A 25,607-nucleotide genomic window follows, 5' to 3' on the forward strand; every position below is an offset into this window, starting at 1 on the left:
TTCTGTTCATGCCCTGCCTTCCTCATTTATTCACATCTGGGCCCTCTTATTTCTGCAGCTGATGCCCTTCTCTCCTCCGTAATCCTGATTGGAAGCAAACAATTTAAGCTTTCCCAGTCCCCCTAATGGAAAGAGCTTAGGCTGATGGGGCACTAACCAACTGTGGGATATCAGTGAAGTTACACAACCTCCCTGAGCCTCAGTGGCTTTATTTGTGTGTGTGAGAAGAATAATTCTTACCTTGACAGGATTAAATTAGATTATGTATGTTAAGTGTCCTGCCTTGTACTGGTCACACAGAGCGTGCTCGATTACATGATATAATGTGACGCTCATCTTCTCTGGGCTCTTAGACTGCTTCCCACACAGGTCTCTGCCTGCTCGTCTAACCCCGGATGCAGCCAGTCCTGACAACCAACCCCCAAGCACGATTTAGCTGGACAGAGACAGAGGAATCAGTCTCAAAGCACTTCTTCACGCTAGCACATTCTTCAAAAGTGATCCCTCTCAACAGTTTCTAAGATAAAATGTTTATTTAATACAAACAGTTATTAAGACTATGATGACAAGAAGAGAAAGGAAACAGTATAAGATGCAAAAATGTGGGGAGGATCATTGTGGGTGCTATTTTTATTTGAAGTATATTTATCTATTTTGAGAGAGAGAGACTGTGTGTGTGAGCATACAAGAGGGGGAGGGGCAGGGAGAGAGGGAAGAGAAAGAATTCCAAGCAGACTCTGTGCTGTCAGCACTGAGCCCCAAGTGGGGCTGCATCACACATCCATGAGATCATGACCTGAGCCGAAGTCAAGAGTTGGGTGCTTAACTGACTGAGCCACCTGGGTGCCCCAATACTTTTTTTTTTTCTAAGCTTTTTTTCTCTCATTAACTGATAGAGTTTGCATGCATACCCCGGAGTTCCTGACCCTTTGATTCAACCATGGTGGTGTCCCTACCCCACATCCTAGAACTTAGTTATGCCTCTTTTCTTAGATTATGCTACAAGATAGAAATGGATCCATACCTCACACTTTCCCTCATTTAGTCCCTTCCTTCAGTGCTCCAGTTCTCATAATGGAGCTCTGACCTTGGTCCCATATTCCAGGGCAGTCCTCCCCACCCCTGTTCCCATAATCCAAATCTTAGCTCTGCCTTTGTCCCGTTTCTGACTGCTGGTTCTGGGACATACCTTAGTCTCCTTCTACCCCTCAGGCCTGCCTATCTCTAACTAGGCCCTTTGCCCAGTAGCAGGGCCTCTGTTCTCCATCTTTTGATGCACCACTGCCTAACTGTTTGAACTTCAATATACGTGCTGCCCAAATTCCCCATGGCTGGGCTCTGCCTACCTGTTGGGCCCCCACTTCTAGAACAATTGGTGCCCCCATCTGTTGGAACCCTGTATGGAGCTATCCATGTTCTCTGGACACAGTGGCTTGGTTTGGCAGAATCTCCACTATCACCTGGACCTACCTTCCACCACCTGTCTTGACCTTAATAACACATTTGCTCCTCCTTACTGCATGGTCTTCAGTGTCCAGTTCCAGTCAGGACACCGGCCACGTGAAATAGGCAGCCAATGATGCAGAGAGATTGTTGTCAGGAGACAGAATAGCTGAGTTGCTACTGATGTTTCCAAGGAGACCCATCCCCTGGCTACTCCAGTAGCTGTGTTGAGGAAACCCATCAGGGAAGCTGAATTTTACCATTAAATAGTATAAAATCTCTTTACTGGGAGCCTAGGCAGTGAAGTTTGAATCCAGGAAAAGCCAGTTGCTAATACAAATAGAATGTGAGAAGCTTTAGACCAGCAGTTTCAAACGTCAGCAGGCTGAGATGCTGCAAATAGTTACTGTAGTAATGCAAAGGGCTCTTTCTAACCTTCTGGGAGGTCACAGTTCTAACCGCCACTCTAAACAGCATCTTAACTTCATCTAGCCCTGAGCCAGGCTGTACCTGGGAGAGGGGGAGGTGCTCACATCTGGGAGAAGATGGGAGTTTCTCCTCCTGCCAAAGATTTGACCACTGGTCAACCTTGTGCTGTGAATTCCCTCCTCTAAGGACTAACCTTGGCTATTATGCATCAAGATACCCTCTTAAAAAGCAAAATGTGTTCCACTTGAGTTGAATAATAGATTCTCTATTTGCAAGGACTGGGTTTTAGGCTAGCCCTTTGCCATCCAGGCAACTAGACATAGGACAGGTCCACTTACACTGGGGACCAGCAGAAGGAAAGAGTGCAGGCATGCATTGATTCAAGTGTCCACTCAGGAATACAGTTCAGGAATAGAAGACATCAGAGAAGGGAAGGGAGTAGGGCAGTTGGAAGCCAACACAGAAACAAACTGGAGCCTCCAGATGCCTTCAGAAAGAAGCAGAGTAAGGATGAGGGAGTGTGTGTGTGTGTGTGTGTGTGTGTGTGTGTGTGTGTGTGTCTTTGAGAATGAGGTGAAATACTTTCATTTGTCTATATTCATAACTCTTTAGATCCTTGTCATCTTGGGTATGTTAAAAAATGAGAAAGTACTTGTGCTTCCCTAAATACAGACAAAATGGACATATTCTTAGTCTCAGATAAATATGAAAAGCTGTGGGTTTAGAACTTCATGTGTTTATTTTTTCATGGCACTTAGAATAAAATGTTCCAAATTTAACATTTAAAAGGGAACAAACAAAGTAACCCATTATGCAAATGGTATTATGGGATGGAGAGTCCCTGGGCAAAGGAAGATAGATGTATTTATAATTGCATTTTAATCTTCTCCACTGGAAACAATCCCTTGTCTGTTTTAACCTAATGCCAATCTTTGAATCAAGAGATGGTGACTTAAATTTAGAACTGGGTCAAGGTGGCTATCAATTGCCTTAACTATAAAGGATCTTGTTATTTTGCCTCTGAATCATAATGTCATTTAATGACAATTCCCATTGTCATTACGGATGTTGTGGTATGAAAGACTGAATGATGAGCTTTGTTGGATACTTTAGTTATTATTTTTGTCATGAAAAATGCCTAAAATTTGAAACTGGGAAATAACAGGCACAATTAAGGAAACAATCTGTAACTGATGTACTCCTCTCTCTAAATTACATTTTCCAATGGTTTATTTATAAAAGTTGACCAATCCAGTTTGACTGTTTCCATACATATAAGGCCATATCTCTCCCCTGAGGAGCTTGCTGTCAGCCATGCTAACAGCATTAATGAGTTTTCTAATCCAGACCAGCTGGAATTAAGTCTCTAAAGTACTTTATTCTGAGCAAAGAATATACCACTTGTCACATAGACATAAAAATTCTTAATGAAGCATTAATAAAGAGAACTGCTTATCCTTCATGTAGCTTTTATAGAGGCCAATGAGAATGTAGAAATATAGCTGTTGAAGAAAGAGAGATTAAATTGTGGTTTTTTTTGGTCATAGCTCTCAACTATTTGTGGGGATGATAGAATCTCAAATTTTGTCCAATGACCCAGCCCTGATCCTGAACAAAGTTGAGTTTTCCTTCCTTCAGCCCATTACAAAGCCTACAATTACACCATTGTCATTGAAGGAGGCAGAGACAAAAACACTTGACTTTCTGCAAAGCAATGGTCTAAAAATGTAATCCTGCTACAATATTAATGTCAAGCCACGGCCATACTTGCCATTGAAGATCATTCTCCAAATGCAAGCTGGGTTTCCAATATGACTTGATGTGGTAGCTCACAGTACTGCCTTGCTTTGTTCCTTGGAGGATTGAACAGAGGTGATGAGTAGCTCTGTGGTCCTTCCTCCCAAGTTCCTGTCTACAAGTATCAAGCCCCATTGTTCCTCCAAGCATATCAAGGCAATGAGATTTCTGAATAGATGTGCCTCAGCTATGGAGTTTCTCTTGGACAAGTAGCACATAAAAACAATTATGGAGGTTTCATCTGTGTAAAAGAAAAAAAATCATGTCTTCATGCTCTAGCTAACTACTTATAGGGTTTGTATAGAAAAAGAAATTTGAGGGTTCACAGAGTCATGACTTCCAAGGGGCTCATTCCTATGGAATTATATGCAGCTTTGTTTCAAGAAAACTCCATTTTGAAAACAAAGTTTTGATGCAGCTTCATTTTCAAAATTGAGTTTTCTTTTGATATAGCTTTGTTTTCAAAATGGAGTTTTGTTTAATACTGTGCAGAGTGTACCATAAAGATACACTATAGTAAGGATAATTTATCTCATCTCATGACACACAAAAGGGATATTATTTAAAATTCAAGAGGAGAAGAGAAATGTACACTTAGATGTAAACTACCACCCATGGCACCCAGCCAAGTAAGGACGTCGTCCTCCAAGGGTAGCAAAGAAGAATTTTAGAATCCAGCTAGTCCACTTTGCTGTTAAGTAGCTTTATAAAATGTTGGGCAAGACACTTTCATTCTCTGAACCTCATTTCCAACTCTGTATGATGAGGATGTACTAATACTCATACCCCTTGTGGCTACTTCCCAGGAGTATTGTAAGAATCCAGTAAGAAAATGTATATGAAACTGTTTTATAAACTGTACTAAATATTATGTGTTATAGTGGTAGTCAGTTTTCTTCTTATTAATCTTATCTCTGATCTAATCTAGGAAGAAACTAATTTCCTTGTGACCCTGCTCATTTCTGAGATCCCATGTATTTTCCCCCACTTTGGGAAATTTTAACCATTAGGAATCAAAATGATAGAAGTCTTACTCTGAATCATAATTGACTTCCTAGCTAGGATGTTACTGGGAGATCTGGATTATTTTATTGCTACCATAGCATCGTTTTCCCCTGAGTGGCTGTGGCTATTTAGTTATATAGCTTTCCCATGATAGAAAACATAGGAAACTAAGGCAAGGCAACTCTCTCTGATGCTTCATTTGTTCATGCATATATACAATCATTCATATATTAACTACATTAATAAATACCTATGTGCTAAGCACTGAGCACAGGAGAATGAATAAGATTCCTGTCCTCAAGATGGCTCGTTGATCCACTAAGTCTAAACTAAAAGAGTTGATACATGGTACTCTAGATATTTCTTGCCTTTCTGACACAATGCTTGGGATACGGTACATTTTATTTTTTTTTATTTAAAAAAAAAATTTTTTTTTCAACGTTTATTTATTTTTGGGACAGAGAGAGACAGAGCATGAACGGGGGAGGGGCAGAGAGAGAGGGAGACACAGAATCGGAAACAGGCTCCAGGCTCTGAGCCATCAGCCCAGAGCCGGACGCGGGGCTCGAACTCACGGACCGCGAGATCGTGACCTGGCTGAAGTCGGACGCTTAACCGACTGCGCCACCCAGGCGCCCCAGGGATACGGTACATTTTAACAAATATTTTCTAAAATACGTGAACAAAACACAGGCCACTAGTTTTTTTAAAAGAAAGGACAAACTCATTGAGTTCTGATTTTGAGAGGCAAGGAGAGGTTTGAGCTTTCTGGGTCAATATATCAGAGATTTCTATTCCTAAAATCTAGAACAGACTCAACTTTTAAATTACTTTTACAATGCAACAAGGAGGTCATGATGACCCTTACACTGCAATGAAATAGCGTTTGTACTCATTGCTGACTCATCTTGTGAAATAAAGAAGACTTTCTGTGGAGAAGTATTAGAAGGAAAGGAAAGGAATGAAGGTGGTCCTGAGGCAGAAACTCCTGATAGCACAAAATTTGGGGAGATATATCATTGGTGAATCTTATGCTTGATAATCCCCGGGACTCTTTGCCACAGAAGCATTATCAATCACTGTGGAATAGACAACATGATTTACCTTGGCATTACATTTTAAGAGATATTTACTACACTCACTGGCAAAGCTTATTTGTAAACAGATATGCCTACCATGTTCCAAGGAATGGTGCTGTCAAAAACTTCACTTCGAAAGACAGCATTGAGAAAATGCAAAGGCAAATCACAAAATGGGAAAAAAAAATTCACAATTCATATGTCTGTCAAAGAATGTCTTCAGATATATGCAGACGTTTTATCACTAAATAATAAAAAGACAAACAACCTAATTTAAAAATGGGCAAGAGATTTGACCAGATTGACTTCATCAAAGAAATATACGAATGGCCAATAAACACATTTAAAACACATTAACTTCACTGGTCATCAGAGAAATACAAATTATATACCACAGTGAGATACCAACATATACCCACTGGAATGGCTAAATTTGGATAAGATGTGGAGCAAATGTTCTCATACCCTGCTGATGGGAATGTAAAATGGTGCATCTACTTTGGAAAAGAGACAGTTTCTTATATGGTTAATCAAATGTACCCCATGACCCAATAATTCCACTCTTAGATATCTTATTCAGTACAAATGAAAATATATGTCTACACAAATATTCATATATGAATGTTCACAGCAGCTTTATTCTTATTAGCCCAAAACTAGAAACAACGCAAATGCCCATCAAAAAGTAAATGGATATACAAAGTGTTATATATCCATACAGTGGAATTAAATCTAGCATTTAGAAGGGAATGGACTATGGGTTCATGCAACAACATGGATAAATCTCAAAAATATGCTGATCAAAATAAAAATACAGACACAAAAAATGCCCACTTTATGATGCTAAAAAAAGTTAATCTATAGTTACAGAAAGCAAGTCGATGGTTGTCTGGGCTGGGGGTAAGGAGGATGTTATTACAAATAAATTTGAGGGAACTTTTTGAGGTAATGCAAATGTTCTGTGTCTTGACTGTGAAGGTAGTTACACAGATGCACACTTTTGATGAAACTGTATAGTAACACAGGTGCATTTTACTCTATGTAAAATGTAAACATTTTTTTTTAATGTTTATTTATTTTTGAGAGAGAGAGAGAGAGCATGAGCAGGGGAGGGGCAGAGAGAGAGAGGCAGACACAGAACCGAAGCAGGCTCCAGGCTCTGAGCTGTCAGCACAGAGCCCGATGCGGGGCTGGAACCCACAAACTGTGACATCATGACCTAAGCTGAAGTCGGACACTAACTGACCGAGCCACCCAGACACCCCCATAAGCTTGATTTTTAAAAACTGACATCATGAAAGGGCGTACATAAATGTGCTCAAGTAGAACTAAGGCAAAGTATTTATATTATATACAATTCATAGTAAAGTGAATACCTTTACTGTAGTAGAACGGAAGAGCTAAAGTAAGATTGGAGTGCATAACTTGAAGGAAGTGTTACTTGTATGTTCTTTTAACGCTCATACTGATATGTATCAGAGATGAAATACAATGCACCTGAATCTTCAGGAAACACTTACATATTTATGTATTTTATCTTCCAGTATAAATTATATAGCCTTAAAAGCAAGGACTGCTGTCATTTTTATTTAAACTTAGAAAAGAATGTGGAATAGAAGTAGTGATTTGTTGATAGAGTTGGGCAGGTTAAGAAACTTAAATGCAAACACCCCAGCCAAGAGGTAGGTCTTAACATCAGTCAAAAAGAGAAGAAGGAGGAGGAGGAGGGAAAAGACCCTTTGCAGGGACCAACTGTTTTGAAATTATAAATTTTCACTAAAGAGATGCTGTGCTCTGATAGATTAGTCTCCCAGGGATGCCAAGTTCAATGAATTGCTCTGTGTGCTTTGTAGACACAAATCCCAGGCTTGGCCCCATATACTCCCTTTCTTTCCCCTAGAACATAACTTGGGTCCAAGTCTCATATCTATTTTACAGCAAACACTGAGACTCCTTTGCTCAGGCACAGGCTAGTCCAAGACAGAGATCATGACTTACCCACCTTCCTTCATGAGCCTCTGGCTTTGCAACTGGCATGTGGGAAGCTTAATATCTATTGTGAAATGAAACATTCAGTTCTAAAATTCTGTTTCTCTACCTTTCTTAAACTCACCAAGACAAGTTTGTGAAGAACAGAAGTGATACATATTTACCATAAATGCTTATCTCTGGACACATCATATTTTTGGTCCCATCCGGTTTAGGCCCATTTATGTATTTAGACTTCTCTCTGAGCTGTGCAGAGAGTACTCGCTTAACATGCAATGGAAATTGTGGAGTGTGGAATGAGTGCTTTTAAATGTAGTAGTCATTTTAAATGTACTAGGATTAAAGGTCATTTAAATGACTCATCTGTGGAAACATAAAGTGAAAAGATGGCATTCTTAATTTAGCTGTTCCTTAGATTTGTTCTTGAGCAGAATTTTTAAAGTGGCTTAAACACACACCTCAGACCGATTTATCCGGGACCACTCACCAAATCAAAAATGGATTCTTATATAAAATGTCTTACTTCTAAGTGACAGGAAATAATCTTGTCTTAACCTCAAAATTTTAGGTTATGAATAACACGCAAACAATAGCATTTTCCATTGCAAATTTTACATGTGGCTATTTTTATGTGAAGACATAAATCCAGAGAGCAGGGATGGGGTAAAATAACAAAACGATGGGCAATTTACACTTAGCCCTTGCAGATGGGCTTTACATTTTTCAATTAGCTCTGTCATTTAGGTTTCTGTCCATCATATCGCTGATATAAAATCCTGTAGCACCGTGTTTGGGGAGTAGTCGCACAATAATAAGAGTGCCTGTTTTCCCTTCTACGGTTTTAGAAAGCGCTCTAGGAAATGGAGCGTGAATTTAAAATCCAGTCATATGTATCTGCACCTTAGCATCATCATAAAATCATAGATTTGCACAGGTGTGCCCCTTTGGGGATTTGGAAAGACAATGCTGCCCTTCCCCCTGGGTCAAAAATGCTTGCTACGCCAGAAATTTCTCCAGCAACTAGAGAAAATTAGACTTGGCCTGAAGGACTCAGACCAAAGAGACACATTGCTGTGGGCAAAGTTAAAAAATAACAGAAACTGAAAATGCAACACGTAATATAAAATTTTTTGTACTCCATGTGTACTCCAGTTGGAACAGTACGGGAGGTTAGCGTGGTACCTGTGCAAAGATGTCATGCAAATTCTTGTGTGATTCTCGTTTTACCAAAATGTAAGTTATAGATGTGATCTGCGAAGGACAAAAATTACACAGAAATACAACCCCAATGTAGACAGTAATTACCTTGGGGAATTAGGACTCTGATTTTGAAACCTCTATTTTAAAATTTTTTTCCGCAGTAGGGGTGTGAAAATTCATAATTAGAAAAAAATAAAATAAGCATTTAAACACAAAATGAGGGGCGCATGGGTGGCGCAGTCGGTTAAGCGTCCGACTTCAGCCAGGTTCACGATCTCGCGGTCCGTGAGTTCGAGCCCCGCGTCCGGCTCTAGGCTGATGGCTCAGAGCCTGGAGCCTGTTTCCGGTTCTGTGTCTCCCTCTCTCTCTGCCCCTCCCCCATTCATGCTCTGTCTCTCTCTGTCCCAAAAATAAAATAAAACGTTGAAAAAAAAAATTAAAAAAAAAAACACAAAATGATATGTTCACTCAAACTTGACTGCCTACATTTGAAAGCAGAGTTGACAAAAAGCGAATTAATTTTTTTTTTTACTTTAAGTACCTTAGGGAAATGACTTTCTAGCTATTCTTCTTTGAGTTTCACTCCAGTACAGTTAAACATACAGTGTTATATTAGTCTCAGGTGTGTAATATAGTGATTCAACAATTGTATACATTACTCAGTGCTCATCAAGATAAGTGTACTCAATCCCCTTCACTTATTTCACCCATCCCTCCACCCACATTCCCTGTGACAACCATCAATTTGTTCTCTATAGTTAAGTGAAATCATAAGGAATTTTCTTTTTCTGTCTGGCTTATATCACCTAGCATAATACCCTCTAGTCCATGCGTGTTGTTCCAAATGGCAAGATCTCACTCATTTTTATGGCTGAATAATATATATATCTATATCTCTATATCCCTATATCTGTATCTCTCTCTATATATATAGATATATATAGATATAGATATCATATCTTCTTTATCCATTCATCTATGAATGAACACTTGAGTTGCTTCCATATCTTGGCTATTGTAAAATAATGCACCAATAATAAACATAGGGGTGCATATATCTTTTTGAAGCAGTGTCTTCATATCTTTTGGGTAAATACCCTAGAGCAGAATTAATGGATCATATGGTAATTCTGTTTTATAAGTTTTTACACCAAAATGAAAAGCTTTGGCACAGGGAAGGAAATCATCAGCAAGACAAACAGGCAACTTACTGAATGGAAGAAGATATTTATTTGCAAATGATGTATCAGAAAAGGGGTTAATATCTGAAATACATAAAGAGTTTATACCACTCAACATCAAAAAAATATAAATAATCAGATTAAACATGGATAGAGGACTTGAGTAGTCATTTTTCCAAAGAAGACGTGCAAATGGCCAACAGACACATGAAAAGATGCTCAGCGTCACTCATCATCAAGGAAATGCAAATCAAAACCACAATGAGATAACACTTCACACCTGTCAGAATGGCTGGACTCAAAAGCACAAGAAACAACAAATGTTGATGAGGATGTGGAGAAAAAGGAACCCTCGTGCACTGTTGGTGGGAATGCAAACTGCAACAGCCACTGTGGAAAACAGCATGGAGGTTCCTCTCGGCCTTGTTTTTAAAGAATCTTCTTTCCTCATATGATGTTACACTCCTCCTGCTTGATTTTAACCCCTAGAATCTATCATGCTGGTGGATCTCCCTTCCTTCTGCCCCCTCCTTTTGTGCTCACTGCATCACAATCACCGACCTCCTTACTTTCAGCTCATCTTACACTTCTAGAGTGTGGCACACATTCGCACACCCTCCCATACACTTGCTTTAAAGGGAAAGTCATAAAATAGAAAAGATGTAATATTTTTATCTTTTAAGAGATCACACGCATCACTTGAGAGGTTCTCTGATAGGTACAAATTCTGCCTTCAGGAAGTTGACTCTTTCAAAGATGGATGAGTAAATACAAAAGTGGATGTTATTGGGGCGCCTGGGTGGCGCAGTCGGTTAAGCGTCCGACTTCGGCCAGGTCACGATCTCATGGTCCGTGAGTTCGAGCCCCGCATCAGGCTCTGGGCTGATGGCTCGGAGCCTGGAGCCTGCTTCCCATTCTGTGTCTCCCTCTCTCTCTGCCCCTCCCCCGTTCATCCTCTGTCTCTCTCTGTCCCCAAAAAAATAAATAAAAAACGTTGAAAAAAAAATTAAAAAAAAAAGTGGATGTTATAAGTGCCACGAGAGGGGTGAGCTCAGAGTCCCACAGAGGACACAGGAGGGGGTCGAGAAGGCTAAGGCTAAGGAGGGGACATCTATTCTGAAACCCACAGGACAGGAGGAGTGAGCTGTGTCTTTTGTGCAAGTATGAGTAGTAAGCCATAAGTTGATCTTCCCCCAGGACTGTCCCTGCTCTTAATAGGGACTGTCCTCTATAGACTGAAATCTATAGTTAAATAGCTGTCTATAAACCAGAAAGTCAAAAAGATGCACTAGAGAATAAGTACTTTGCATTCAAGCAGTGACTTTCTTCAAAAGGTGGAGTAGTCACTGTGCCTTGCTTACCCCCTCACCCTTATCCCTAAGTGCACAGAACTTCCAACTGCCGCCACTTCTTTATTTGAAGACTTCCTCTAGTCTGGAGCCTTCTCTGTCCCACACTCCATCCGCAGGTAGGGTCAGGGAATTAATGCCCCAGAAGCAGGCCCCCATCAACAGCCAATAGGAGTTGGGACAGAAATACCCCGGTCCCGTTGCTCCTTATAGGGATGCCTCTGAGATGTGTTTCCCCAGAAATAAGCTCCAGTTGCCCACAAGGATAACTGCTTTCTTTCCTTGCCTCATTTTCTTGTCACCTTGTGGTGACATCTTCCAAATAAGCCTCTTTATAACCCTCAAATCCTAGGGGTGCCTGGGTGGCTCAGTCGGTTGGGCAACTGACTTCGGCCCAGGTCATGATCTCACAGTTCGTGGGTTCGAGGGCTACATTGGGCTCTGTGCTGACAGCTCGGAGCCTGGAGCCTGCTTTGAATTCTGTGTCTCCCTCTCTCTCTCTGCCCCTTCCCTACTCACGCTCTGTCTCTCAAAAATAAGTAAAACATTGAAAAAAATTAAAAAAAACCCTCAAATCCTTGCCCTCACAATTGTGTCTGAGGGAACCCAAATTAAGATTCATGAACAAAGCAGATTTGGAAACAAACAAACAAACAAACAAACAAAGCCTCACTTCTTATATTGTGTCTACACTCCCTACTTCACTCTTCATCCGGATACTCTCCCTGTGAATGCAAGGCTCTATCACAGTGCCCGGCTCACCACTCGCTCACTGCTCTGCCTCTCCCTTTGAATTGTAAGTGTTTTGAGAATATTATGTCTCTGTATCTCCAGGACCCCAATAAATGCTTGTTAAGTGGATTTCCTGTGAGCTTTGCAGTCCTTGGCCAGCAAAAATGCCTCAGCTGAGGATATTTTACAAAATGCCTGGCAAGACGGACAAGGTGAATGAATTTCGAGAATGTTCTGGAAGAGAAACAACCCTGAAAAGTTCTCCACAGTAAGACTTAACCCCTGCCCATAAGTAAAGCACATGCATTACTATGTTTCAAACCTCCCTGTCTCTAAAGCGAGGATTAAGTAACACTTGCCATGATTTAGTGTCGGAAAAGTGCTTTGAAACTTCAGTGAGGCTCTACACGATTAAAATAGTAGCCACCGTTCCATCATTTAAATAATCTCATTGGCAGAGACCATGCATTAATCATCACAGAAAAGTATTTTTATATTCACCCAACATCTTTCATCTGAGAACATCACCATCATTTATAAACATTAACTCAGTGTATTCCTCATGATAACATGCAGACTGGTCCTTTACATGAATTGATAAACCAGGTCCTGAAATAGCGAAACAGCTTGTTCCAAAACATCCAGATTCGGGGCAAGAAACAGGTCACTACTAGGAGAGTTAGTAATCAAGAGATAGCCCTATGTAAATATTTGGGTAAATGAGGCAAATAGATCAGATAAGCAGACCCTTAAGGAAAGTAGCTCCCTCTCCTTTCTCTGCAGCTCGTAGAAGCAATCTGGGGTTCCTGATGGGATATCTAGAAAAGCCTCCACTGAATTAATGGTTTCATGAATTATGAAAACCCTACAAAATATTTAGCAGTTGCTTTGTGCTGAGCAGATACTCTGCGTGCATTCCAAAGATGCCCATTCAAGTGTCCCTACGTATTTTATGCTCCTGACAGTGAAGATAACTACCTTCTAGCCAGATAAAGGGGGAAGGCTTCTGTGTCTTTAGAAAAGACAGATGGGTGAGGCATACATTAAAACGGCTTCCATTTCAGTAAAATATGATCCCTCTGTTTCAGCATCTGTTCTGCAAATGTAGCGGGAACCTTTCATCAAGACTGACTGGCAAGTCTGCTGGTCAGCAGTTGCCAGTTCCTCTTGCTTATGCCCTGGTATTGGCAGGTGAATTCCCACTTTGACCAGTGGATCACCAGCCAAGAGGTATGAGTGACTTTGTGGCTCACCGACCCCTGTGTTGTCTCTCCTCAGCTGGCCCCCAGAAAGCACCGAAGTCAATAACGTGATACCAAAGGGGCACTTGGGTGGCTCAGTTGGTTGAGCGTCTGACTTGGGCTCAGGTCATGATCTCACAGTTCATGAGTTCGAGCCCCACATCGGGCTCTGTGCTGACAGCTTGGGGCCTGGAGCCTGCTTCAGATTCTGTATCTCCCCTCTCTCTGACCCTCCCCCACTCGTGCTCTCTCTCTCTATCTCTCAGTAATAAATCAATGTGTAAAAAATTAAAAAAAAAATAATATGATACCATGATGTGACACACGAAGCATTGGAGCACTAGCCACTGGCACATTCTCAGCTGTGTGGCTTTGGGACAATCATGTTCTCTTTTGTTACTCAAGCCCTCAGATCTGTAATTTTCCACCTGTACCACAGAACACCTGCATTTCAGGAGATTTCTCAGAAGCCTCTAAAGAGATCCCAGAAGGCAGAACACTAAGGTCCCCGACCTAGCTATGACCAACTGCCTCACTTTTTTCCCCCTCTTTTATATATTGAGTGCCCAAGCAAGATTGCATTTGGAAACAAAGGGAAAAAAGAAGGCCTCTTCTTGCGAAAAAAAAAAAAAAAGTGTTTGAAAAATCACTGGTCCAGATATCTGCTTTTTTCTAACTGTGAAAACATAAAAGAAATCATTGAGATTGTTCTGATAGTCTACGATTCTTTTCTACCAGAGCAGAATGGGATTGAATCCTGTCAATGCAGGGAGACCTTCCAGCAATGCCAGTCAGCGGAGGAGCAGCCAAGAAGTTTTGTAGCGTCAACGCTCTCACCGCCGCTGGTGCCCCCTCGGCAGTAAGGGCTTGGCATAGCTTTCCCAGCAAAGGCTGCTGCTTTCTCCTCTTTCAACTTCGTCATAAGGGCTCTCCTACTCCACAAGCCCCCACACCTCCTCTCATGTTCAGACACTTCCTATAACAATCACAAGTCATTTTTTCTGAAACATACAGAAGTAATAAATAGTCTGTCTCGTGGGGCATGCATGGTGGAACAGCCCACAGATGTAGAAACATGGTGTCTTGTGTTTCTTTTCCTGCCTTTCATCTAAATGGGCAAGAAAACGAACACTTCATAGTGCCTGAGAGCACGTTAATTCTGGTGCTTAAATTCCTTGGGCTTAAATCCTAGATTCTATACTTATTAGTCTTCTGGCCTTGGACAAGTTGCTCAACTTCCCTATGTTAGTTTACATGCACATCGGTAAAGAAAAAGTAGCAATGACAATGACAATAATAAAAACACCTATCTGCCTTTCAGGATTATGACAATTAGTTAATACATGTTAGTGCTGTAAAGTACCTTGCATTTTTTTTTAAATTTTTTTTAACGTTTATTTATTTTTGAGACAGAGAGAGACAGAGCATGAACAGGGGAGGGGCAGAGAGAGAGGGAGACACAGAATCTGAAACAGGCTCCAGGCTCTGAGCTGTCAGCACAGAGCCCGACGCGGGGCTCGAACTCACGGACCGTGAGATCATGACCTGAGCTGAAGTCGGCCGCTTAACCGACCGAGCCACCCAGGTGCCCCTAAAGTACCTTGCATTTTAAGAAGTGCTACAGAAGAGTAAAAATACAAATGCATGCACATATACATATATACATGTACATGTGTGTCATTAAATATACAATATATAGAGAAAAATACATTAAAATATATTTTGTATATAAATCAATATAATTCTGATATTTTAACATAAATTTTCTCTATAAAATATACATATTATATATATTAGATATATCTACACACACACATACACACACACATGCACAAAGAGCATAGGTATTGGACCAGGCATTTTATCAATGTTGTTATTGTGTATGTATCTGTGTATTTATTACATACTCATTAGCAATCATTTCACCCTTATGGATGAAGAAAAAGAACTGAGCTTTCTCTTCGAGCGAGCAGTAGGTGTCAAACTGAGAGTCTGGTCTCCTAGTCCCAGTGTCTCGGCATGGATCACTCTACGTGGAAAGATGCACATCCAAAAACTCTTGCCTGGCAAAGGCACCTGGCACCTGTATCTTGTAACGAAGAACCCAGTCAATGTTACTCTTTCCTCTAGTTCAAGTGCACATTTCCTATGAATGGAACAAATGCCAGACCACAGGATCTAAGAGAGATTTAACTGCTTATTCCCAGCTTTGTGACAAGATGCCTTGGGTGGGCCACCTGGCTGTAGACAGCCGTGCCCACAGCCATGTGCTGGAGTCAGCGCCTACCAGCTCATGAGAGCCAACTGTTAGATTTTCAGGAATTTTGTGAGGCAGTTGTAAAACACAGTCACTCTTAAAACTTAACTTATGTAAATTTGCAATTACATAAATTATATTCTGGGGCACCTGGGTGGCTCAGGCAGTTAAGCATATGACTTCAACTCAGGTCATGATCTCACAGTTCGTGGTTTGAGCCCTGCATCGGGCTCTGTGCTGACAGCTCAGAGCCTGGAGCCTACTTCAGATTCTGTGTCTCCCTCTCTCTCTGCACCACCCCTCCCCCCGCTGGCACTCTGTCTCTCTCTTTCCCTGTCTCTCTCTCTCTCTCAAAAATAAAGAAATAAACATTACAAAAAAATTCAAACTATATTCTACACAAAGGTAATGAATACTCAACTCATCAAGTTCTAATTATTTTACTATGAATTACCGTCCTGTGTACTCCTGGGGTTCCATGCATCTATTGTATGTGGATGGCAGGCTGGGGTGCTATTCTGTATCTCTTGCCAACTGGGTCTCTAGTGGAGTCACCTTGGAAGCTTCATGTTGCTGTGGTGGGAATGTTTACAGGACAGAAATGAGCAAATGCTACAAACCAGGGTTCCGCTTATTGTTTTGTTGATTATGTAGACTTAGTTACATGAAAGTGTTGATAATGCAGTTTAAACTTAAAAGTGTGTTGCATCTACCTCAAGATATGTGTTGAGTTTTCTTATTTTACAGTGTAGAAGCCTGGCAGATTCCACCTTAACAATGTGACCGACGTTAATATCACCAATAGTAAGATATGTAAACATAACCCCTGATGCTCTTAGTCTGGCTTCAAGCTACTTTTCTGGGCATGGGAGCCGCCATTTGCATTTCCACCGTCTTTGCCCCGGTTAGTCTGCTAGACTCACAGCTGCCTCAGTCCACTTTTTCTCTGCTTGCCTTTTATGCCTGGTCATCCCTCTACTACTGCCTAGAGTAACTTCTCTCTACCTCTCTGTTCAAGTGAACCTTGCCCCTTTACCATGCGCATTGCTGATTTTTTCCTCACTCCTACATGAAGCTCTCTATGAAGATGCCTGCAGTCTTCATTCTTATATTCCTGTATTATTTTCTATATTACTACTTCTTACAGTACTATTCAGGGATTACATGATATATTGGACAGCTGGGTTGCGTGTGCATGTTTATGTGTTATCCTCCAATATGCCTTCAAGCCCCTAACAACAGAGACTAACAGCTTCCTATGCTTCTATAAATCATTCCAGAACCTTAGTGTGTATTCAATAAATATTTGTTGACTGCTTTTAAAAACAAATGGACACTATAAGTGATGTCCACATTTTCATAGAATATTTTCATATTTCAGTCCATATTTTCACATTTCAGTCCATATTTTCATAGACCCTATTATCCACTGGTTTTAGTACTAAAAACACAATTAACCTTCTAACAGTGACAGCAGTGAGAGGACAGCACTCAGCCCTAGGTTATCCCAAGGTTCACTCAACCTCATTTTGTAAATCTTCATCAACCCAGTGCCTAGCACATTGCCTGGCTCTTCGTGGGCTCTCAGTAAATGTTATAAATGTTATTAATCCCTTTGAGGGCTGCAACACGGCTATTAGGTCACGCTGAAGAATGTTCCCCTGGAACAGTTTGGAAATTGTTTTTTATGAAGAGTAACTGTGTCTACATCTTCCGTGTCTGCCCAACGCTTGGGCTACATACCTTGTGCCGCCCTCTTGGTTTGACCCCAGTACAACACAGTGGCAAAGAGAGTACAATTCAGAGGAGTCACAATGTCGCGTGAACAAAGCCAAGACCTGCTTAGGTTTTTGTTGTGCTTCAAAAAGAACCTGAAGTTCTTTCTGGGAAAGGGCAAGTTGATGGTAGGGAACTGCACTACTCGAGGGCTTTGGCAATTAGCAGCATTGATAGGATTTATTTCTTAGGGTGGTTTGCTTTACAAAAATGTTGCCTTAAAAAAAAAAAAGCTGGATAAAAACAGGTTCCACATTACATTTGCATGAGTTGTCCTGAATGGCATAAATGATTTTTCTTAAGGCTATTAGCTCAAGATCTGAGTAGGACACTGGTATTTTATGGGAGCAGGATGGAGGCGATCAGGGCTGCCTCTGTTTTGCATAATGTCTGACCTACTGCTGAGTCTCACCGAACGTTGGGGATCTTTGACCCATTCAAAATGAGAAACTGTGAAATAATTGTCTCCAGATATTTCTGTCCAGTTTGTCAAACCTAGTAATTCCAACTTATAGGAAACGAACATCCTCTTGAACTCTTATCAATAAAATGTCATGCTCCCAGCGTGGCATTACCAGGTCCTTAGGGCCAGGTTTCCTGCTCTTTCCCAGGATTCCATCCATCTCCTCTGCTCTGCATTCAGAGAGAGCTTCTGGGTTCTGCCTCAAATCCTACCTTGTGAGTCCTCGTCACCACCCACTGCCATAACTCCCCTGTTTTCAGTTTTCACTGCAGTCTCCTTTCCACAGTGTGGATCCCTTTATCTGCCAGTTGCAGTGAGACCAATAGGAGGAAAGTGTTGAGAAGAGCAACAGCAATGCCCCTCCCTGGTGGGTGGGGAGAGAACCCAGTTTGCAGACATGCATTGCCTGGTGGTGTTGCACTTGTGTGAGGCAACTCTGCCAGCTCCTTGCACAACCAAGGAGGTGAGTCAGTGGAGGGTGGAGGCACACAGAGGGCACACCCCATTCCTGTCGGCCTGCAGGGACTTGTTCACACCATTCAGATGGCTGGAGATCAGTTCATTCCAAAGGCTACTAATTGGTTATTTTTTCTTTAAAAAAAATTTTTTTTATGCTTATTCATTTTTGAAAGACAGAGAGAGACAGAGCACAAGGAAGTCTGGGGCGGAGAGAGAAGGGGACACAGAATCTGAAGCAGGCTCCAGGCTCTGAGCTGTCAGCACAGAGCCCAACGTGGGGCTCAAACTCACTAACCATGAGATCATGACCTGAGCCGAAGTCGGACACTTAACCGACTGAGCCACCCAGCTGCCCCTCGTTGTTTTTTCTTGAACCACATGCTTAAACCAACGTCCCCTACATAAACAGCCATCACCCATTCCATATCACTGCTTTAAAAATGGAGGGATTTTGTCACTGTCCCCCTGGCAATATATGATTCAGTCATCAGCACTCAGAACTCAGTCCCAACAGTGCTGGAGGGTTGAAGAATGAGGAAGGCTGTGATGGTTAGATATTTTCTGGCAAAGTACCAAGGGCCTGGCTTCTTCCCTGGGGGACAATCTGAGTTGCTTGCCTTTTAAAACCTTTCTACCTTTCCTGTTTTGAATACCTGTCAGGTCTATATAAATATCACCATGTCTCTCCTTTGCCCAGCCAGCAGTCATTTTATTTAGCTTTTCCTTCTATAACATCTTGCTTACAGGTGTGGTCAGTGTCATAATCCTTCCCCTAAAACTGGAGATTAAAATTCTCAGCCTTCCAGAACTGGTGAATACGTGCTCCATCACAAGAAAAATCAATACGTGCCACCCCAGGAAGTGAGGCAGGGAGCATTTGGACAAAGGCCTCCACTTGAGCTTAGTAGCAAGGTCATTTGTGTGACCCAAAAGTTATGCTTTCTTTGCTAGTTTTACAAAAAAACTGATGAGCGGGGTAGAGGAACAAGAACCCAGATACAATGAGAAGCACGTGCCAGGTACTCCCCAGTGGGAAACATGGACATTTGTCTAGCTATCACATCCCCGCCACCCCAGGTCTAAGCAACCACGGATCTACCCTGGGTCTCTCTGAATAGGCCTGTTCTGGACATTTCATAAAAATGGAATCACATAAAATGTGATTATATGATTGTGACTGTCTTTTGTGGCTGGCTTCTGTCACTTAGCCTAATGTCTTCCAGGATCATCGATGTTATAGTGTGTGTCAGTGCTTCATTCCTTTTCAGAGCCAAAGAACATTCCATTGTGTGGCTGTGCCACATTTTGTTTATCCATTCATCAGATGATGAACTTTTGGTTTTTGTCTATTATGAATAATGTTGCTGTTAACATTAGTGTACATATATTTATGTGGACATAAGTTTCTGTCCTTTCCTTTTTTTTTTTTTTTTTGGAGTGCCTTTGCTAGGTTATATGGTAACAGTATGTTTCACTTTTTGAGGAAGTACCAAACTGTTTTCCAAAGGGATGAAACCATTTAAAAATTGCACCAGCAAGATAGGAGGGTTCTAATTTCTCTACATCCTTGCCAACACTTAGTATTATCTGTCTTTTAAATTTTAGCCATCCTGGTGGATATGAAGTGGTATCCTACAGTTTTGCCTTGCTTTCCTTTGTGAGTAATGATCTTGAACATGTTACCATGTGTCTATTGCCCATTTGTGTAACTTCTTTGAAGAAATACTCTTCCAAATCTTTGCCTATATTTAAAAAGGGTTTTGGAAAATATTTTAACTTCCATTTTTGATCATTCATAAACCAGTCTAGCAATATTAGGGAGAATGATTTGCATGGTGGACTGAGATAAATAATGGAATTTCTTATTTATTTGGGTGGGTTTTTAAAAAATATCGACTTTTTAGAGTAGTTTTAAGTTCAAAGAGAGTTCCTCTATACTTTTCCCACCCCACCTATGCACAGCCCCCTTACTAACAACATTCCACACCAGAGTGGTACATTATTACAGTTGATGAACCTACATTGACACATTATCATCACCCAAAGGTTCACTGTTAGTGTTGTACATTCTATTGATTTGGATAAGTGTATAAGGACATGTATCCATCATAGTATCGTACAGAATAGTTTCACTGCCCTAAAAATTCTCCATGTTCCACTTATTAATCTCCCCTCCCCCAACCCCTGGTAATGACTGATCTTTTTCCTGGCTTTATAGTTTTTGCCTTTTCTAGAATGTCATGTAGTTGAAATCATATAGTATGTAGATCTTTCAGATTGGTTTATTTCACTTAGCTATATATATTTAGGCTTCCTCCATGTCCTTGAATGGCTTGATAGCTCATTTCATGCTGAATGATATTCTATTGTCTGGATGTGCCTAAGTTTATTTATCTATCCACTTACTGAAGGACATCTTGGTTGCTTCTAAGTTTGGACAATTATAAATAAAGCTGCTATAAACATTCATGTGCAGGATTTTGTATAGACATAAGTTTTCAACTCATTTGGGTACATACGAAGGAATGTAATTACTAGATCATATGGTAAGTGTATGCTTAGTTTTGTCAGGAAGTGCCAAACTGTCTTCCACAGTGGCTGCATCATTTTGCATTCCCACCAGCAGTGAATGAGAATTTTTGTTGCTGCACATCCTTGCAGCATTTGCTGTTGTCAGTGTTTTGGATTTTGGTCACTCTAATAGGTGTATCCCATTGTTGTTTTACTTTGCAATCCCTAGATGCAATGTTGAGCATCTTTTCCTACACTTTCATCTGTAACTCTTTTTGGTGATGTGTCTGTTCAGGTCTTTTGCCCAGTTTTTAATTGAGCTGTTCATTTTTTTTAATTAGTGAATTTAAAGGGTTCTTTGTATATTTTAGATGACAGTCCTTTATTAGGTATATCTTTTGCAAATATTTTCTCCCAATCTGTGGCTTATTTTATCATTTACTTGACAGTGCCCTTCATAGAGCAGAACTTTTTAATTTTAATGAAGTTCATCTTATTAATTATTTCTTTCATGGATCGTGCCTTTAGTGTTGTGTCTAAAAAGTCATTGCCACCACCGAGGTTGTCTCTATTATTATCTTTCAGGAGTTTTATACTTCTACATTTTAAATTTAGGTCTATGATGCATTTTGAGTTAATTTTTGTGAAGGGTTTAAAGTCTGTGTCTAGATTCCTCCCTTCCCTCATTCTCCTTCCTTCCTTCCTTCCTTCCTTCCTTCCTTCCTTCCTTCCTTCCTTCCTTCCTTCCTTCCTTCCTTTTTCATTCCTTTCTCCCTCCCTCCCTCCTCTCTCTTCCTCTTTCCTGACTCTCTTCCCTTCTTTCCTTCTTCCCTTCCTCCTTCCTTCCTTGACTCTGCCCATTTTAAAATTGAATGGTCTTTTTTACTCTCGTAAGAGTCATAAGAATACTTTATATATTCTAGATATAAGTCCCTCATCTGATATACGATTTGAGAATATTTTCTCTCATTCTGTGAGTTGGTTTTTCACTTCCTTGATGGTAAAATTTGAAGCATAAAAGTTTTAATTTCATGAAGTCCAATCTATTTTTTCTTTTATCACTTGTGAATTTGATGTCATATCTAAGACTGTATTGCCTAGTCCAAGGTTAAGAATACTTGCTTCCATGTTTTCTTCTAATAATTTTACAGGTTTAGTTCTTTCATTCAAGTTGATGACATATTTTGAATTAATTTTTGTACATGGTGTGAGGTAGGGGTCCAGCTCCTTTTTTCTTTTTCTTTTTCTTTTTCTTTTTCTTTTTCTTTTTCTTTTTCTTTTTCTTTTTCTTTTTCTTTTTCTTTTTCTTTTCTTTTTTTTTTTTTTTTTTTTTTTTTTTTTTTTGGCATGTGGATAACCACTTATCCTGGCACAATTTGAAAAGACTATTTTCCCCAGTAGTTTCTTGGTTTCCTTGTCAAAAATCAACTAACTGTAAAGGAGAATTTATTTCTGGACACTCCGTTCTACTCCATTGATCTATATGTTTGCCTTCATATTTGTACCATGCTGTCTTGATGAATATACCTTGTAATAAGTTTTGAAATTAGGAAGAATATGTGTTTCAACTTTTTTTGTTTTGGCTATTCTGCGTTCCTTGAATTTCCATATGAATTTTTAGGATCAGCTTGTCAATTTCTGCAAAGATATCATCTGGGGCATTAATAGGGGTTAATAAGTTTGGTGAGTATTGCCATCTTAACAATATTCAATCTTCTAGTTTATGAACAGAGGATGCCTTTCCATTTATTTCTTCTTCCTTAAATGTTTCAACAATATTGTATAGTTTTCAATGTAGAAGTACTACACTTTTGAAATTAAATTTATTCCTAAGTATTTTATTCTTTTTGATGATATTGTAAATGAAAATGTTTTCTTAATTTCATTTTCAGATTGCTCACTGCTATTGTGTAGAAATACAACTGACTTTTATACATTGATCTTGTGTCCTGAAACCTGAGTGAGTTCACTTACAACTTCTATTTTTTTGTTTGTTTTATGTTTGTTTGTTTGTTTGTTTGGTGGCTCTATCTCCACTTTGTACTACTCTCTTCCCTTTTCTCTGAATTCTACCCTTTCTGATCTTCTTTCAGTTTCTCTAATATGCCAAGCTCCTTCTTATCATAGGGCCCTAGCACATGCTGTTCCCTCTCCCTAGATCTCACCATTCTCCTGCATTTTTCACCTGGTTTACTTATCCTTCAGCTCTATCTATTTGAACTGCCCTCCCACCCCACTCCATGTCTGATTCTTTTCTGGAAGCCATCACAAATACTGTGTTCTTCCTTAACGCATACCTCAGCTTGTGCTCTCATTTGTGTTACACCTTGACTGATGTCCTTCTTCCCCAACAGATTCTAAGCCCCTCTCCCATTTTTCTCACTATTATAATTTTCATCACTATGCCTGGCACATAGTGGATACTCAACAGCTTGAATGATACTCAACTTGTTGAGTGAAATAAAGAATGAATGGTTAGCACTGGAGAAATATAGCTATAATTAAGAACTTTGGGTGGGGTGGGGGGGGGGTCGAAGAGCAAATTGAAGGTGGGGCACATACCATCTGTATAACCGATCTGGCCTCCTTCTGGAGAATTAAGTTCTGGAATGGAATGTGGTTATCTTAGGAAGGCCGAGGCATTGAGTGTGTAGCCAGTAACATTGGATTTTCCCCCATTAAATCTCCTTACTTGGTGGTAAGAAACACAGAGAAAAAAGACCCAGCTATGTGAGTCATTTGTAGATAATAGCCACAGTCTGACTTCTTATTCACTTCTTACCTTTCCTGGGGTACAGCTGACTTGTTGTGGGAGAGGAGGGGAGGAGGCAGTAGGGTAAAAGGGGAGGAGAAGGGGAATTGAAAAGATTCATTTATTTTTCTTGCCAAATCAATTCACTCTAAAAAAAAAAAAATAGGGAAATCCCCAACCAGCTGTTCCAGTGACTAGCAAGAAAAATATTTCCTTGGAACACTGCAACAGAAAACACACTTTATGTGCTGGCCCTCCCGAAAGACTGCTCTGGAGCCTTGCAATTATTGTCCTTTTTGAGTGCTTCATTGATATCAGTGACAATAGTTAGAACAGGGTGTTTTTTTCTTAATTAGAATTCTCTTAAAAGTCTGGTGCTTCAACCCTGGTGCTTCAGTTGGAAATATTAAGATTAAGGGTGATAAGAGAACAGAGGGAAGGGTAGCGATGGGGTCTGGAAAATGAAGCAAAGATGAAATGGGCCTGCAACTTTGTTGGCCCGTAACGTATTTCCTGTCCTATTCTCAGAATCCATGTTCCAGTTGTCAGGCCAGATAGAAGGAAAATGTGTGTGTGTGGTGAAAGAAATTTGGGAAATAGAGATTTGTTTTTTCATTTGGAGCTATAATTTAGAGGATTCTTACACATCTGAGATGAGGTTTTGTTCTAGGGGGTTTGAGATCTTTTAGATATAGTGAAACATTACATTATGAAACTAGGATGCCATCATGGTAGGGGACACTGGTTTGTCTTTGTGTCTCTGTCATCTAGCACAATGCCTGGCTCAGAGTAGAGGCTCAATGAGAATTCAACAGAACAGCTTAAAGAAGAGGATACAGGCCAAACTAAATTTGCAAATTAGATATTACAGCCCAGTGACGTAAGCCCGTTTTCTTTGTTTTTTATTTCATCTGATTCCCATTGTCCCATTTTGTCTCCTAGACAACAGAGTGCACATATTTTGAGTATTTAATTTGTAGTTGTTTAGGGTAGGCAATTAATGATAAATTCTATAAGTAAATGAACCAAATCATTGTTTTACTGCCAATAAAATAAAATTCAAAGGAGAATGATTCAAAAGTAAACATTATATCTTACTACCTATGGTTTTTAAATGTCTTGCCAAAGGAAATTTTAAAATACTAAGCATTTACATTGAAACAAGAATGAAAGAGGAAGTTTATGAAAGCACAACACTCAAAGATATTCATTTCTTAGACTGATATGTTAAGCTAAATACTATGCAGAACTACCATTTCTTATCTTCTCTCCTATTTTAGAATACCTCTCTAGTAGAAGAACAAAATCACAATTTGGAGTCCTTCCTTCTGAACTCTTGGAATCTCTGTCAGTAATGTAGATGTGAGGTGTCTTAGGCCAGAGGTTTTCCCAAGTGATCACAGCCAAGTTTCCAGTTCCTGCCTAACAAAATTCCCGGGGACAAAATTGTGGCAGACCTCCAAATCAGGATGACTTTACTTGACTTTATTAATTTGCAAACTGTTATATCTCTATATGGGTCAAGATTATTGAACTTGGATTTTCTTTCTTAGATTTCCTCTGCTCTCAAAGCTTTGTCTATCATTTACATGCTCTATAAATTTTCACTGTGCGTTGACTGAGGTACACTTCTGGATTCAGGGAAAAAGAACATACCCACTATTTTTTTATTCAAGGCACAAAGTTCCTTTTCTCATGGAAATTATGCCCTTGCAGAGCTTGGGATCTAGAGATGGAATTTGAGTTTTTAATAATTTGTTGCATGATTCTGAACAAGTCTCCTAACCACTCACTCTAAGACTCACTTTCTTCATAGTAGAATGGAATAAAAATACTACATACCTCCCAAGGTTGTTCTGGGGACTAAATCAGGATGCAGGTGGGAGATGGAAGGCAGAGAGAAGTTGAGAAAAAAAAAACACCAGCAGATTTTCAAGTCTCTTG

General features: G+C 40.1%; 1 protein-coding gene across 1 annotated transcript in view; it reads left to right on the forward strand.

Annotated features, from left to right (window-relative positions):
* The first annotated feature begins 22,814 nt into the window (after positions 1–22,814).
* Positions 22,815–25,607, forward strand: part of FRMD6 (FERM domain containing 6) — a 199,242-nt gene continuing 196,449 nt past the window's right edge. The window contains exon 1 of the mRNA XM_019833010.3: positions 22,815–22,871. The gene's annotated coding sequence lies outside the window, so the exon portion shown is untranslated. The remainder of the gene's footprint in view (positions 22,872–25,607) is intronic.

This window comes from Felis catus, chromosome B3, assembly GCF_018350175.1.
Source record: "Felis catus isolate Fca126 chromosome B3, F.catus_Fca126_mat1.0, whole genome shotgun sequence".
Taxonomy (NCBI): domain Eukaryota; kingdom Metazoa; phylum Chordata; class Mammalia; order Carnivora; family Felidae; genus Felis; species Felis catus.